General features: G+C 41.5%; 2 pseudogenes; one reads left to right on the top strand and one right to left on the bottom strand.

The window, feature by feature from the left end:
* Positions 1–6,012: 6,012 nt before the first annotated feature.
* Positions 6,013–7,002, bottom strand: LOC112298436 (molybdopterin synthase catalytic subunit-like; annotated as a pseudogene).
* A 38-nt stretch (positions 7,003–7,040) lies between these two features.
* Positions 7,041–7,785, top strand: LOC112298435 (protein S100-P pseudogene; annotated as a pseudogene).
* Positions 7,786–15,691: the final 7,906 nt, after the last annotated feature.

Genomic DNA, 15,691 nt, shown 5'->3' with positions numbered 1-15,691 from the left:
TGAATACTTCTTTCCAGGCCCTTCTTGCCTGCAAGGTTTCTTTTAAAAAATCAGCTGATAGTCTGATGGGAACTCCTTTGTAGGTAACTGTCTCCTTTTTTCTTGCTGCTTTTAAGATTCTTTATCTTTAATCTTGGGTAACTTAATGATGATGTACCTTGCTGTATTCTTCCTTGGGTCCAACTTTTTGGGACTCTCTGAGCTTCCTGGACTTCCTAGAAGTCTATTTCCTTTTCCAGATTGGGGAAGTTCTCCTTAATTATTATTTTTTAAAGATGATATTTATTTTTTAGAGAGGGGAAGTGAGAGAGGAAAAGAGAGAAACATTAATGTATGGTTGCCTCTTGCATGCCCCCTACTGGGGACCTGGCCTGCAACCCAGGCATGTGCCCTAGAGTAGGAATCAAACTGGCGACCCTTTGACTTGCAGGCCAGCACTCAACCACTGAGCCACACCAGCCAGGGCTCCTTCATTATTTTTTCATATAAGTTTTCAATCTGTTGCTCTTCCTCTTCTCCTTCTGGCACCCCTATGATTCATATGTTGGAAAGTTTAAAGTTGTCCCGGAGGTTCCTAAGCCTCTCCTCAATTTTTTGAATTCTTGTTCCTTCATTCTGTTCTGGTTGAATGTTTATTTCTTCCTTCTGGTCCAAACTGTTGATTTGAGTCCCAGTTTCCTTCCTGTCACTGTTGGTTCCCTGTACATTTTCCTTTATTTCACATTGCATAGCCTTCACTTCTTCCTCTATTTTCCTCAAAGCGTACTCAACCATTTTGTGAGCATCCTGATTACCAGTGTTTTGAACTGTGCATCTGATAGGTTGGCTATTTCTTCATCGCTTACTTATATTTTTTCTGGAGCTTTGATCTGTTATTTCATTTGGGCCATGTCTTTTTTTGTCTCAGAATGCCTGTTATGTAGTGAGGGGCAGAGCCTTAGGTATTCACCAGGGCAGGGCAACCCACATCACTGCATGGTGGCACTGTGAGTGGGGAAGGGGACTGAGAGAGAAAATGTGACTTGCTCAGCTCTCAGCCAGCTTTTAGTTACTTCCTCTACTACCCACAAGCAAATTGGGTCCTTCTGGTGCTGATTCCCCGTGGGTGGTTTTGTGTACATTCTAGAACCCTGTGCATCTCTCCAACAAACTCTCCTGTGAGGCTGGGAGTTTCTCCTCCTGCCTCGACCCCCACAGGATTTTACAGTCAGAGGTTCTGAGGCTTTATTTCCCTGCACTGGAACCCTGGGTTGCATGGTCAGTCTCAGTCCCCAGTTGTTCTTTCTGGTTTATCTACACACAAATGTGGGACTGCCTGGTCCCCCAGCTGCTGCCTTGCCAAGAGTCCTCTCCACCCTGGCTGCCAGTCTCTGCCCCTCCTACTGGTCTGGATGAACCAAAGTTTCTTCTTTAACTCCTTGGCTGTTGGACTTCCATACAGTTTGATTTTCTGGCAGTTCTGATTGGGTTTTTTTGTTTTTAAATTTGTTGTTGTCCTTCTTTTGGTTGTGCGAGGAGGCAAAGTGTGTCTACCTATGCCTCCATCTTGGCTGGAAGTCTCTAGAAGCAAGGAAACTTTTATTTCCTCAGGGAACACACCACCATAGGCAAGAAACCCACAGGGTAAGGACTGGCACCACCACTACTAATTCTTGAAACCTCCTAGTGCTTTGAACTCCATGGTCCTGCGTGTAACTCCTTTCATGGTGCCTCATCTTACTCCACCTAATACCAGAATGTGTTTCTGGTGGGTTTATCTACTCCACCATTTGAGCTGAGGGCAAGGGGTGTTCCTGAATTGTCTTTGTGTCCCCACAGCCCAGCACAAGAGCACACAAGGATTCAATAGTGCCTTGATGAATGAGTGTTTTACTAGCATAAATGTCAAGGGCAAGAGGCTCCAGAGGAGAACATAGGTGGGAAAATCTCAGATATTTCATGCAGCAATATTTTCAACAATATATCCCCTAGAGCAACGGACATAAAGGAAAGAATAAACAAATGGGATCTTATCAAAATAAAAAGCTTCTGCATGACTAAAGAAAACAGCATTAAAATGAAAAGAAAACAAACCATATCAGAAAACATATTTGCCAATGATACCTTGGACAAGGGTTTGATCTCCAAAATATATAAAAAACTCACACAACTCCACTCCAGAAAGACAAACAACCCAATCAAAAAATGAGCAAAGGACTTGAAGAGACACTTCTCCACAGAGGACATACAAAGGGCCCAGAGACATATGAAAAGATGCTCAGCATCACTACTCATCAGAGAGATGCAAATTAAAAACCACAATGAGATATCAGTTCACACCAGTGAGAATGGCCATCATAAACAAAGCAACAAACAACAAGTGCTGGAGAGGATGTGGAGAAAGGGGAACCCTAGTGCACTGTTGGTGGGAATGCAAACTGGTGCAGCCACTGTAGAAAACAGTATGGAATTGCCTCAGAAGACTAAAAATGGAACTCCCTTTTAACTTAGCAATTCCACTGCTTGGATTATACCCCAAGAATCCTGAAACACCAATTCAAAAGAACCTATGCACCCAAATGTTCATAGCAGCACAATTTACAATAGCCAAGTGCTGGAAGCAACCTAAGTGCCTGTCAGTAAATGAATGGATCAAAAATCTATGGTACATTTATACCATGGAATTCTACGCAGCAGAAAGAAAGAAGGAGCTCCTACCCTTTGCAACAGCATGTATGCAGGTGGAGAACATTATGCTAAGTGAAATAAGCTAGGTGGTGAAAGACAAATACCATATGATCTCACCTATAAGTGGAACCTAATCAACAAAACAAACAAGCAAGCAAAATACAACCGGGGACATTGAAATAAAGAAGAAGCTGACAGTAACTAGAGGGGAGGTGGGAGGGGAAAATGGGGGGGAAAGGAGGAGGGGTTTTCAGGAACATGTATAAAGGACACATGGACAAAACCAAAGGAGGTAGGATAGAGGGTGGGAGGTGGGGATGGCTGGGGTGGGGCAGAGTGGTGAGGGGAAAATGGAGACGAGTGTAATTGACCAACAATAATAAATAAATGTAAATAAAAATAAAGAGAAAATAAAGAGGCTCTGAGCCTTTGAAAGAAGTCATCACCTGGAAACTGAACTGGTGGGAGCCCCCAAGGGTGCCAGGGCCAGCATGCCAGGTTACCCTAGTTCCACGTCTGCCCAGACAGAAGGAGGAGGTCCAGGCTTAACAACAGCAGGAGTGGTGAAAAAAACTGCAACGTGGAGGGCAGAGTCCAGGGCTCAGGACCTGCCCAAACAGTCAGACCTCACGCTGGCTACTCAGCTACTACACCCAACCTCCTCAACACACTAAACGGGAACCAGTCCTGGGGCAAGCTGGGACCTCCGGAAGCCCAGACGCATGCGCAAGGGGTAACTGAGAGGAGCTGCGTGGGAGTCACGCAAGTTCTGCACCATCAAGGACCGCCTTGTCTACCTGCTTTCCACTCTGTGCTAATAATCTACAGCAGTCCTTGCCAATCAGTGAGCAGGATCATCTCTCCCTCATATCTTGGGCCAATGACGTTCTTTGAGAACTAGGGGCTCTGGATTTTGGGCATTTGCTAATACCCCCTGTTAGTTTATTACTGTTCTGTTTGCAAGGTCCTTTTACTTCTGTTACAGGATGGGCCTTTGTACCATCCCTGGCTAGGTTCACATCCTATTTTATAGATGTGCAATGACAGTAAAGAAAGGTGGCTTTGTTCATATGAACAGTTGGTTAGAGCATAGTCCCTGATAGCCGAGGTTGGCATTCCTGGTTAGAGCACATACAAGAATTACCCAATTAATGCATAGAGTGGGACAAAAAAATCAATGTTTCTTTCTCCCCCAACCCCATTCTTCTCTCTCTTAAAAAGAATTCTTAAAAAATAAAAAGAAGAAAACAACACTTGATGTGTGCTTGGCACAATTCTAAACATGTACCTACTAAACCGTCTTCACACCAATCCTATGAAGTCTATTTTCATCCTACAGAGGAGGAAACTGAGAGATTTACTGACAAATACCAGAAGCAGAACTACAGCTAGCTTAACCAATGTTTTACCACTGTTTTTATTTTTAAGTTTAGAGTGTAGGAAGCATATGTTATCTTATTTCTTTCTTTTTAAGATTTTATTTATTTTTAGAGAGAGGTGGAGGGAGGGAGAGAGACATAAATGTGTGGTTGCCTCTCGCAGGACCTGGTTTGCAACCCAGGCATGTGCCCTGACTGGGAATCGAACCCATATAGTATTTTTCTTTTTGTGACTGACATTTCATTTAGCATAATACCTTCTAGGTCCATCCATGCTTTCTCATATGGCAAGATTTCATGATTTTTATGGTGGAGTAATATTCCATTGTATATATGCACCACAACTTTTTTTTATCTATTTGTCTATTGATGGGCACTTAGGTTGCTTCCGTATCTTAGCTATCGTAAGTACCTCTGCAATGATCACAGGGGTGTTTCTTTGAATATATACCTAGAAGTGGAATTCCTGGGTCATAAGGTAGTTCCATTTTTAATTTTTTTGAAGAACCTCCATACTGTTTTCCATTGTGGCTACATGAATCTGCATCCCCACCAAAAGTGCCAAAGGGTTCTCTTTTCTCCACATCCTTACCAACACTTGTCATTAGTTGATTTATTGATGATGGCCATTTTCACAAATGTGAGGTGATATCTCATTGTGGTTTTAATTTGCATTTCTCTGATGATTAGTGACATTTAACATCTTTTCTTTCTTTCTTTTCTTCCTCCCTCTCTCCCTCCCTCCCTCTCCCTCTCCCATGCTCTTGCTTTTTCTAGGTGGTTCAGTTTCTGAAAAGGAAGAGAGTGTGACAGGGAGAGAAAGAGACAGAGACAGCTAACATCTTTTCAAATGTAAGAGCATCCCTTGTAATGTACTGTCTTTGCTTTCCTTCTCTCTCCCCCTTACCTATCCCAACCAAAAAATAAAGAGAAGAAGAGAAAGTAAATCAATATTATATTGTTTGGGATGCATCTTACCTTCCCCCAGCACAAAAATTGATTGGAGATATATCTATATATCTATATCTGTCTATATTTTCACTATTAGAACAGTTTTATTTTCTCGGTAAAGCCTAGCAGTTTTGGTTACATAGGTCCTGCACATTTCTGAAATTAATTTTCAGGGTTTTATTTTATTTTTGTTTCTCTTGTAAGTAAGGTCTTCACTCTAACTGGTTATTTCTAGTATATAGGAAAACTTTTTTAAATGTGTATTGATTGCATCCCTAATAGAATATAACTCTAGGACAAATATAGCTGCAAAAAACTTGTTGTGTATGTATTGTGGAATGTCAGAAATAGATATCTTATATATAACTGATATATATTTAAAACATATATTTATATAACTGTCAACACTTGGTATTGACAGACCTTTACATTTCAATAAATAAATAAATATCTGTTTCTATGCCTGTATTTATATTTATATCTACTTATCTATTTATCTATCTATCTCTTTGTATTCTACCTCTGTCTAGAGAGATGAACTGGAAGCAGCTCAGCCCAATAGTAATTAGGACACTCATCACCCAGAAATTGACTTCTAAATACCATTTTCCACCAAAATAACCATGTACCCTTGGAGAAATGGCTGGGCTGGGCAGGGTTAATGAAAGATAAGCATAGAGCATCTTATGGTACGAGAAAGCAAGGAAATGGTCAAAAAAAATAGGGACAAGTAAAAAAACCACAAGAGCCAGCTTGAATGAGCTCCACCTGATCAAAGAAGGGACAACAATATAATTATAGTAACAAGTGCTGAAGTTTATAAAACATTGAATAAAATAGGAAAACTTTACTCCATAAGATGTAGAAAAATAAGTGGATAAATTGAGTTGATTAATAACTAGATATTTATGTAGTTTTAAAGAACTTTCTCACAAAATATTTTAACGTTTTTAATTATGTGTTTATTTGGTTTATTTTTTAAATATAGAAATTCGAAAAATACATCAAGACTGTCCGATAATGACTCTGTACACCCTCCAGTTCTGCCACCATTCCTGTGACACTTCCTGATAACAATGACATCACAGGATGGGAGGGGGTGGGTTCTGAGACAAGCTCAGCGGGAAGGGACCACAGGGCAGTGAGTCCAGTGACGTTGAGAACTTAGTCACGGGACAATCTGTCTGCCACTGATGTCTTCCCTCGTATTTAAGTTATTCTTCCATTTCCCCCCCAAAGCCTTTCCTCTGTCTCTAGTTCCAGTGTAAGGCCTCATCCTAAACTCGCTTAACTTCTGCAGAAGAAAAATCAAAACATGATCAGATAAGTTTACCAAATTAAATGTCAGCACTCTAAACATGTAAGTGATTTACTCATTGGTGGCCCAAAAGCATTCCTTGTTTCTCTTCCAAGATGATAATGATTCTTCATACATTTCCTCTTTCTATATGAGCACCTTGGCATTCCAAGTATTGATGGCGGAGCTCGCAGCCTGGAGGACCGCAGCCCTGTGGGCCGACGACACTGCAACGATGACGCTTCCGACACGGGCGCTGAGCCGAGTCTGTGGAACACTGCTACGCGTCTGACTGGCCATTTCTGCCTGATGTCCCTACAGATCCTTCGGACTTCCTTCCCTGCCATCGGTATATAAGCTTCGGATTCTAAGCTCATGACTTTTTTACCTTCAGAGTTACTTCTTGTGGTCCCTACAAACAGGGATATTGCACCACAGTGTGGAGAAGTCACCAACTGCGAGGCTCCATCTACAGAAAGTGTTTCAGCGGTGAATTTTATTATATCTTTAGATTTCTCTTCAACTTCACTCATATCTTTCTCGGGGGGCTCCAGAACACTACCCCCCGTTGACGGGGGGATGACGGCAACTTCATCTCCTGACTGAAGCAGGAGGAGCTGTTCCCCCAGCTCGACGTATTCTTGACTGACAGCCAGAATCCCTGGTGTCTGACATCCGCCAACCCCTGATATCAAGCTTCTGTTTCATTCCACATTTACAATGCTTATACTTCCTGTGACACAGAAATGGTCTCTGAACGAATTCCTGTTATTTCAGCACTCTTTGCAAAATACAACACTTCAACCTGGCACTGCAGCACCGTCCGGCCTGAGCGCCCGGGTCCGGGACCCCTGCCGCGGAAGCGGAGACTCGGGTCCACCGACTGCGCAAGCGCGCCGGAGGCTCCGCCCGCCCGCACGGGGCATTCACAAAATACTTAATTACAAAGTGGGAAGTAATGGAAAAACCTAACAGACACCACCTTCATTTGGTTATCCAAGTACCATCATCAGTAATGGGACAAATTGAAATATATACCAGCTGTCTTAGCCTGTTCAAGCTACCACATCAAAATACCATAGACTGGGCCGTTTCCTCAGCTACAGCAGCCGCCCCAACGCACGTGGACCCGCAGCCAGCACCGCATCGCGAGTGGAGACGGCCGTGGCCTTGATCATCGAGGTCTTCACCTAGTACGCAGGCGCAGACGGCAACGTGCGGAGCCTGAGTAAGGGGGAGATTAAGGTGCCCCTGGAAAAGGCGCTCCCAGGCTTCCTGCAGAGCGGAAGGGACACGGAAGCCGTGGACAAACTGCTCAAGGACCTGGACGCCAGTGGAGACGCCACGGAGGACTTTAACGAGTTCATAGTGTTTGTGGCTGCCATCACGTCTGCCTGTCACTCGTACTTCCAGCAGCAGGGCCTCAACTGAGGCCCTGCAGACCCAGATTCCTGAAGGGGACCCAGGGAGCAGGCCCCTGGCTTCCAGAAAGCTCTGGGCAGCAATTATTTCTCTGGGATGAGCGAGCTGATTAATGAAATGCTTGTGAAATGTAAAAAAAAAAAAAAAAAAAAAAAAAAAAATTCCATAGACTGGGTGACTTAAACACCAGGAAATAATTTTCTCACAGTTATGGAGACTAGAAAGTCCAAGATCAAGGTTCTGGCAGGATTCAGTTTCTGATGAGGTCTCTTTCCTGCCTTGCACATAACCACTGTGTCCACACATGGCCTTTTCTCTGAGTGCACATCAAGAAAGATCTCGATCTCTCTCTCTCTCTCTCTCTCTCTCTCTCTCTCTCTCTCTCTCTCTCTCTCTCTCTCTCTCTCTCTTCCTTGTCTTATAAGGTCACAAATCTTGTTGGATCAGGGACCCACCCTTACAATACCACATAACTCCAATTACCTTCTAAAGGTCCTATTTCCAAATATGATCACATTGAGAGTCAGGGCTCTAAAGTATGAACTTGGGGATGGGTAGGGAACACAATTCAGTCATAATACATCCTGATAGCATACAATGAGAAGAATGCAACATCACTTCTTGGTATTCCTGCCAAAGATGCATATCCTGAATATAATTATGAGGAATCATGAAACCTAAATTGAGGGATGTACTACAAAATAATTTGCTAATACTCTTTAAATGTGTTAAGGTCATAAAAGTCAATAAAAGAGTGAGGAACCATTTAAGAATGATAGAGACTAAGGAGACATAACAGCTAAATGCAATGTGTGATTCTGAACAGAATTCTTTTGCCGTGAAAGACATTATTGGGACAATTGGCAAATGTTGAATGGAGTCTGAGGATTAGATGATATGATATATTAATGCTCAGTTAGTAATTTTGATGGCTATACTGTGGTCCTCTAGGTGAATGCCCTTGTTTGTTAGAGATATATCCTAAGATATTTGGGGAAGACAGAGTATCAAGTTGTCAACTTTCAAATGATCGGGGGAACTCTTCTTTATATCATGCTTCCAACTTTAAGTTTGTGATTATTTCTTTATTTTAAAAAAAGATTTTGTTTATTTCTACAGAGAGGGGAAGGGAGGGAGAAAAAGAGAGAGAGAAACACCGACTGGTTGCCTCTCCAAAGTGACCCGACGAGGGACCAAATCCACAACCTGGGCATATGCCCTGACTGAGAATCAAACAGGTAACCTTTCACTTTGCAGGGCAACACCAAACCAACTGAGCCACACCAACCAGGGCAATTTGTGATTATTTCAAAAGAAGAAAAAATATTTTTTGAAAAAAGCACAAGCTTTAAAGTCAAGAGTCTTGGGTTTGCTTCCCAGACTTACCATTGTGTGCCCTTGAGCAGGCCTCCTCTTATGCTCCAATATCCTCATTTTATTTTCTTTTAAATCCCCACCTGAGGACATTTTTTGGCTTCTACAGAGAGAGGAGGGGAGAGAGAAAAAAATGTCTATGCAAGAGTGAAGAGAGAGAGGCATCAACTGGTTGCCTCCTGTATGTGCCCAGACCGGGGATTGTCACCCAGAGAGGGATTATCTGTGTTGGGACCAGGAAACATGCAATCTACGTATGTGCCCTGACCTGGAATTGAAGCTGCCAACTTTCAGTTATGTGATGACACTCCCAGCAACTGAGCCACACTGGCCAGGGCACCAATGCCCTCATTTTAAAGTGGGGACAGTATTGGTTATTCTGATGATTAATGAATTAATTTATATAAAAAGTTTAGACCATATCTAGCACGTGGCAACTACTTAGTAAAGTTGATATAGTCAAATCATCGAATTAGTCAAATAAACGAGGCCTATTAACCAAATCACTAATGGAGCTTCCAAATTAGTCTGTAATTTAGAGCTTACATACTAGAACATAAACTCACCAATCCAAAGTCATTTATTCAATTCATATTTCTCTCCAACTTCTTTACTCCAACACGTCCTAACCACAGCCATAGAGTTAAGCCTGTAGGCTGAAAAGACAAAAAAAAAGTATTGAGTGAATGGTTCAGTCATTCTAGATAGACATTATGAAGGGTTCTTTGACATAGCTTCTTAAACTCTCTTAAAACCATTGACTAGATTAACATAGTCAAATGCTATAGAACATTTCTGTTCTACTAAGGTCAGTGAACCTTCTATACGTCTTGGGATTTGTTTTGTTTTTCATTTTTGAATTTCCAACTGAATAAGACACCAAACACTTTTTCTTCTGAAATCCTAGGAATAGAACTTCAAAGCCCTTAACAACAAGAAGCTTGTCTCACATTTAACTGCTTTGTTCCCAATTTTTGACTTTGTTTCATGTACACCATTGGGAAAGAATGATGAACACATGTGCATCTTAATGATGTCATATGTAATCTTCACGATGCATTCATGTCAACATTTTCTAAACTTTCCATAGGGAGACTCGGCAGAACTCCAAAGTGTTGAAAGAATGCCTGTCTATTTTCTTTCTATTCCCCTAAGTAATTTTCCAACTTTAATGATTTAGGTAGAGGATGTGACTGTTCAATGTCCTTAGTAGTTATTCCCATAAATTAATCAACTGAAATTTTGCTTTATATGTCAGTTTTAGGAGCATGGTCATTGTGATTCTACCTCTTGAGAGCTTTATCTAATTGGAGTGTGGTGATCAATAAAAAAAATCTGAGCCTATAAGGCCCGGAACTAATGAATTCACCAAGATAATGTCACTATTTGTCTTCTTCTGGAGATGCACTTGAATATTATTTCTTTGTAAGTAACTGAGTAAATAGGTCACAGCTCTGATCGGAAACTGGAATAACAAATTCGGAGTGGGATAATATAAGTAGATGTCTTGGGGGGCCATTAAGGAAATGTGGGAAGGGAGAAATTTGCCATTGTTCAACATTGTCCAAGGGAAAGGATGACCCCAAAGTGGCAAACATGAAAATGGTTCATTTGACAAATTTATTTCCTACTGTAGGAAAGGGGGACTATTGAGGCTTATTAATTAACTCAATTTACTAAGTGTTTATTGAGCATTTACCATGTGTAAGTCATGTGTTTGGGTGCTGTGGGGGACACATAGCTAAAGGTTCTTTAGAAGCTAGCCCTAAAATCTATTTCTTTTCTCTGGTAATGTAGTTGCCAAGTAACTTTCTCATATCGACTCAGCTTCTCCATCTAGGGAAAGAGTATGTGAACTGTGGTGGCAGGTACAGATTTCTTTGTGAACTCAAATAATGTGCAGAATCACACTGTCATTCTAATTCCAATACCTGAGTTCCCTACATGAGTCATGGTGTCATGGTGTGCTGGACTGATTACAAGTTCCAGGAACTTTAGGAATGAAAGACTAGACCTTGAGGACATGCCTTATAGATGGTTTTCCTTGGGCACTTAAACTTGCTTAAGGCATCTCAGAGCATTCCACAATCTACTGATCATACTAACATATCCAAATGCTGGTAGATAATGTGATGGCTGGGATTTTTTTTCGGGAGGGGGCATATTTAAATAAAATATCAGGGGATCCTCTTTGACTAGAATTGAAAGGAAAACTGTCTTTCCTATCTTTTCTTTTTTAAAACATTTTAAAAAGATTTTATTTATTTATTTTTAGAGAAAGGGAAAGGGAGGGAGAGAAACATCAATGTGTGGTTTCCAGAATGAGATACCAGTATGGATACCCCCATACTACTAGCATGGCTATGATAATGAAAGATAGATAATAAATGTTATTGAGGATGTGGAGAAACTGTAACCCTTGTACACTGCTGGTGGGAATGTGAAATGGTTCGGCCACTGTAGAAAACACTCCGGTGGTTCTTCAAAAAGTTAAACATAGAATTACCATTAGATGCAGTAATTTCACTTCTAAGTATATATCCAAGAGAAATGAACATTTATATCTGCACAAAATGTCATATATGAATGTGCATGTTAGATTCACAATAGCCCCAAATTAGAAACAACTCAAATGTCCATTAACTGATGAATATATGGATAAATAAAATGTGATATACCCATAAAATGGAATATCATTTAGCAATAAATAAATAACAGGATCCAATTATGTGTTGTCTACAAGAGACTCAATTTATATCCAAAGACACAAATATGTTGAAAATGAAAGGATAGAAGATGATGTTCCATACAGAGAGTTACAAATGGGAGTTCTGCTGGCTATATTAATATTAGGTAATTTGCCAGATTGGGGAAGTTTTCCTTATTCGTTCAAGTAAGTTTTCAACTTCTTGCTCTTGTTCTTCTCCTTCTGTCACCCCTATAATTCAGATATTGGAATGTTTCAGGCTGTCTCAGATGTTTATAAGTCTCTCTTCACTTTTTTTAATTCTTGTTTCTTCATTCTGATCCAGTTGGATGTTTATTTCTTCCTTTTGTTTCAAATCATTGCTTTGAGCCCTGGTCTCCTTCATGTCACTGTTGGTTCCCTGAATATTTTGTTTTATTTCATTTTGGATATCTTTCATTTGCTCTTTCATTTTTTGACCAAGCTCAGTCAGTTCTGTGAGCATTGTGATACCAGGGCTTTAAATTCTCCATCAGATAGGTTGGCTATCTCCTCATCACTTAGCTCTCTTTCTGAGACTTTTCTCTGTTCTTTCATGTTGGTCCTATTTCTTTTTTCGAAGCTTGTAAGGGGGCGGGGCCTTAGGTATTGACCCAGGCAGGGCAACCCTCTTTGCTGCGCTGAAGCGCTGCTTGTGGGGGAGGGGCCAGAGAGGGAATAATGCAGCTCGCCTGCTTGGCTCTAGCCCCACTTACCAACGAATTCTTGTGTGAGACTGGGAGTTTCTCCCACCACAGCACCTGCTGTAGTTCACGGTCAGCTCTGAGTCTCAGTTCTGCCTCCAGCCAGCCCCGCCCACACAGTCCACCACCTCACCACGGGTTCTTACTGGTCTGGTTGTTCTGGTTGACTTTTTCTTTTAATTCCTTGGTTGTTGGAGTTCCATGCAATTTGTATTTCTGGCACTTCTGGTTGTTTATTGATTTTAGGTTGGTTGTTATCCTCCTTTTGGTTGCAGGAGGAAGCAAATGGTTTCTACCTATGCCTCCATCTTGGCTGGAACTCCTGAAGCTTCAATTTTCTAGTCTGTGTAATGGTGATGCCTGTTCTACAGCCTGAGAGGCTGAGTGGTATGGAGGAAAAAGCATTTAATTGTGAGTTAGGTGATGAGGGATCTGGTTTTGTTCTACTAAGACAGTTATTCTCTCAGGTTCCTATAATGATGAAAGAATTAACTAGGTCAGTATTTCCCAAAATGTATTCCACAAAACAGTCTGAGATATATTAGATGTGCCTGTCACATGTACCACCATAAGAACTCCCACAGTCAAATGAGTTTGGCGATCATCATATGCTTATTTATACTTCTCTCCTTTGATCCTGAATTCCATGATATACGTAAATGCTTTGAGAAGTCCTCCTATAACAAAATATTGACTTTAACCCACTGTCCCCAAATTTACTTAGGTGCAGAATATTTTTTTCATGGAATGCCTATACATATCTCACAGTGTTCTCTGGGTACCAGTCTTAGACTCACTGACAGAGCTAGATTTCTTTTTTTATTAATTATATTTTATTGATTATGCTACTACAGTTTTCCCAATTTTCCCCCTTTATGCCCCCTACAACATGCACCCCCAACCCTCCAGCATCCCCCCCTTAGTTCATGTCCATGGGTTGTACATATAAGTTCTTTGAATTCTCTGTTTCCTATACCATTTTTGACCTCTCCCCATCTATTTAATGCCTACCAATCATGCTTCTTCTTCCTTGTACCTTTCCCTACCCCATTCCTCCCCTCCCCCTCCCCACTGCAAACCCTCCATGTGATGTCCATTCCTCTGATTCTGTTCCTGTTCTAAGTAAGTTGTTTGCTTAGTTTTGTTTTGTTTTTCTTTCTTTTGTTTTTTTAGGTTCGTTTCTTGTGAGTTTTTTTGTCATTCTACTGTTCATAGTTTTGATCTGCCTTTTCTTAGATAAGTCCCTCTAACATTTCATATAATAAGGGCTTGATGATGATGAACTCCTTTAACATGACCTTATCTGGGAAGCACTTTATCTGCCCTTCCATTCTAAACAATAGCTTTGCTGGATAGAGTAATCTTGGGTGTAGGTCCTTGCCTTTGTTGAGTTCAAATACTTCTTTCCAGCCCCTTCTTGCCTGCAAGGTTTCTTTTGAGTAATCAGCTGTAGCCTTATGAACACTCTTTTGTAGGTAACTCTTTCCTTCCCTCTTGCTGCTTTTAAGATTGCCTCTTTGTCTTTAATCTTGGGTAACTTAATGATGATGTGCCTTTGTGTGTTCCTCTTTGGATCCAACTTCGTTGGGACTGTCTGGGCTGCCTGGATGTCTATTTCCTCTGCCAGATTGGGGGAGTTTTCCTTCATCATTTGTTCAAATAAGTTTTCCATTTTTTGCTCCATTTCTTGCTCTTGTTCTTCTCTTTCTGGCACCCCTATAATTTGGATATTGGAATGCTTCAGCTTGTCCCAGAGATTCCTCAGCCTCTCTTCATTTTTCTGGATTCTTGTTTCTTCATTCTGATCTAGTTGGATGTTTATTTCTTTTTTGTTTCAAATTGTTGCTTTGAGCCCTGGTTTTCTTCCTGTCACTGTTGGTTCCTTGAATATTTTGCTTTATTTCACTTTGGGTATCCTTCATTTGTCTTTTCATTTTTTGACCAAGCTCAATCAGTTCTGTGAGCATTGTGATTACCAGAGCTTTAAATTCTCCATCAGATAGGTTGGCTATAACCTCATTGCTTAGCTCTCCTTCTGAGGTTTTGCTCTGTTCTTTCATTTTAGCCCTATTTCTGTTTTCAGGGCTCCTGATAAGTTGCAAGGGGGTGGGGCCTTTGGTATTCACCCAGGCAGGGCAAGCCTCCTTGCTATGCTGCAGCACTGCCTGTGGGGGAGCAGCCAGAGAGGGAACAATGTAGCTTGCCTGCTTGTCCCTAGTGCACTTTCCAACAGACTCTCGTGTGAGACTGGGAGTTTCTCCTACTGCAGCAACTGCCATAGTCCATAGCCACCTCTGAGTCTCAGTTTTCCCTTAAGTCAGCCCCTCCCTCGAAGCCTGCCCCCAAGCAGCAGCCAGCCCCACCCCCACAGTCTGCCACCTAACCACAGTTTCTCTCCCTTCACCGTCTTACCGTTCTGGTTGTTCTCTTTGACTGTTTCTTTAATTCTGTGGTTGTTGGAGTTCCATGCAGTTTGATTTTCTGGCACTTCTGGTTGTTTATTGATGTTAGATTGGTTGTTTTTCTCTTTTTGGTTGTATGAAGAAGCAAAGGGTTTCTACCTACACCTCCATCTTGGCTGGAACTCCCAGAGCTAGACATCTAAGGCCCCTTCCAGATCCTTCTATATGTTTCAGTGTTGAGAGAGTCAGCAGGAGGAGAGGTGCCAAGTGCTTGGAATACAGTTGTACAGGCATTCAGACCCTTGCTACTGGCAAGTGCTGGAGAGCAGACATTGTGGGGTGAATCCCTGGAGAGGCTACCTGAATGAAGATGTTTTTCCTGGAGTGCACTTTGAATCCTGTCTTCATATTCTGGGATGAAGCTTCTTGAGCTCTGGGCTTAAACATGCATGCAGACAGAATGATAGCTTCAGACATCCATATGTTTCGCCAACATATAAATTATGTGTGTGCTCTGTTAGAAGACCTACATGCTCTTCTCTTCCATCTTTCCTGATAAAGAACAAGAGCAGGACTCATGGCCATCACACATCTGTCAAGCACTCAACACCTGAAAAAGGGAAATCAATGAGCCAAGGGATGACCTGAGTAAACAAAGCTAATGTTCAGGTGGCTGTGGCACGGTTTTCTATTTGATTTGTTTTCATTCTTGTATTTATTACACATTATGACTTGTCAGTCTTGTGCTTGACACTGAAGATTCAAGGCTG

The sequence above is a fragment of the Desmodus rotundus genome, chromosome 1 (genome assembly GCF_022682495.2).
Source record: "Desmodus rotundus isolate HL8 chromosome 1, HLdesRot8A.1, whole genome shotgun sequence".
In the NCBI taxonomy this organism is placed as follows: domain Eukaryota; kingdom Metazoa; phylum Chordata; class Mammalia; order Chiroptera; family Phyllostomidae; genus Desmodus; species Desmodus rotundus.
The sequence above is the reverse complement of the archived record's forward strand: the minus strand, read 5'-3'. Positions and strand labels throughout refer to the sequence as shown.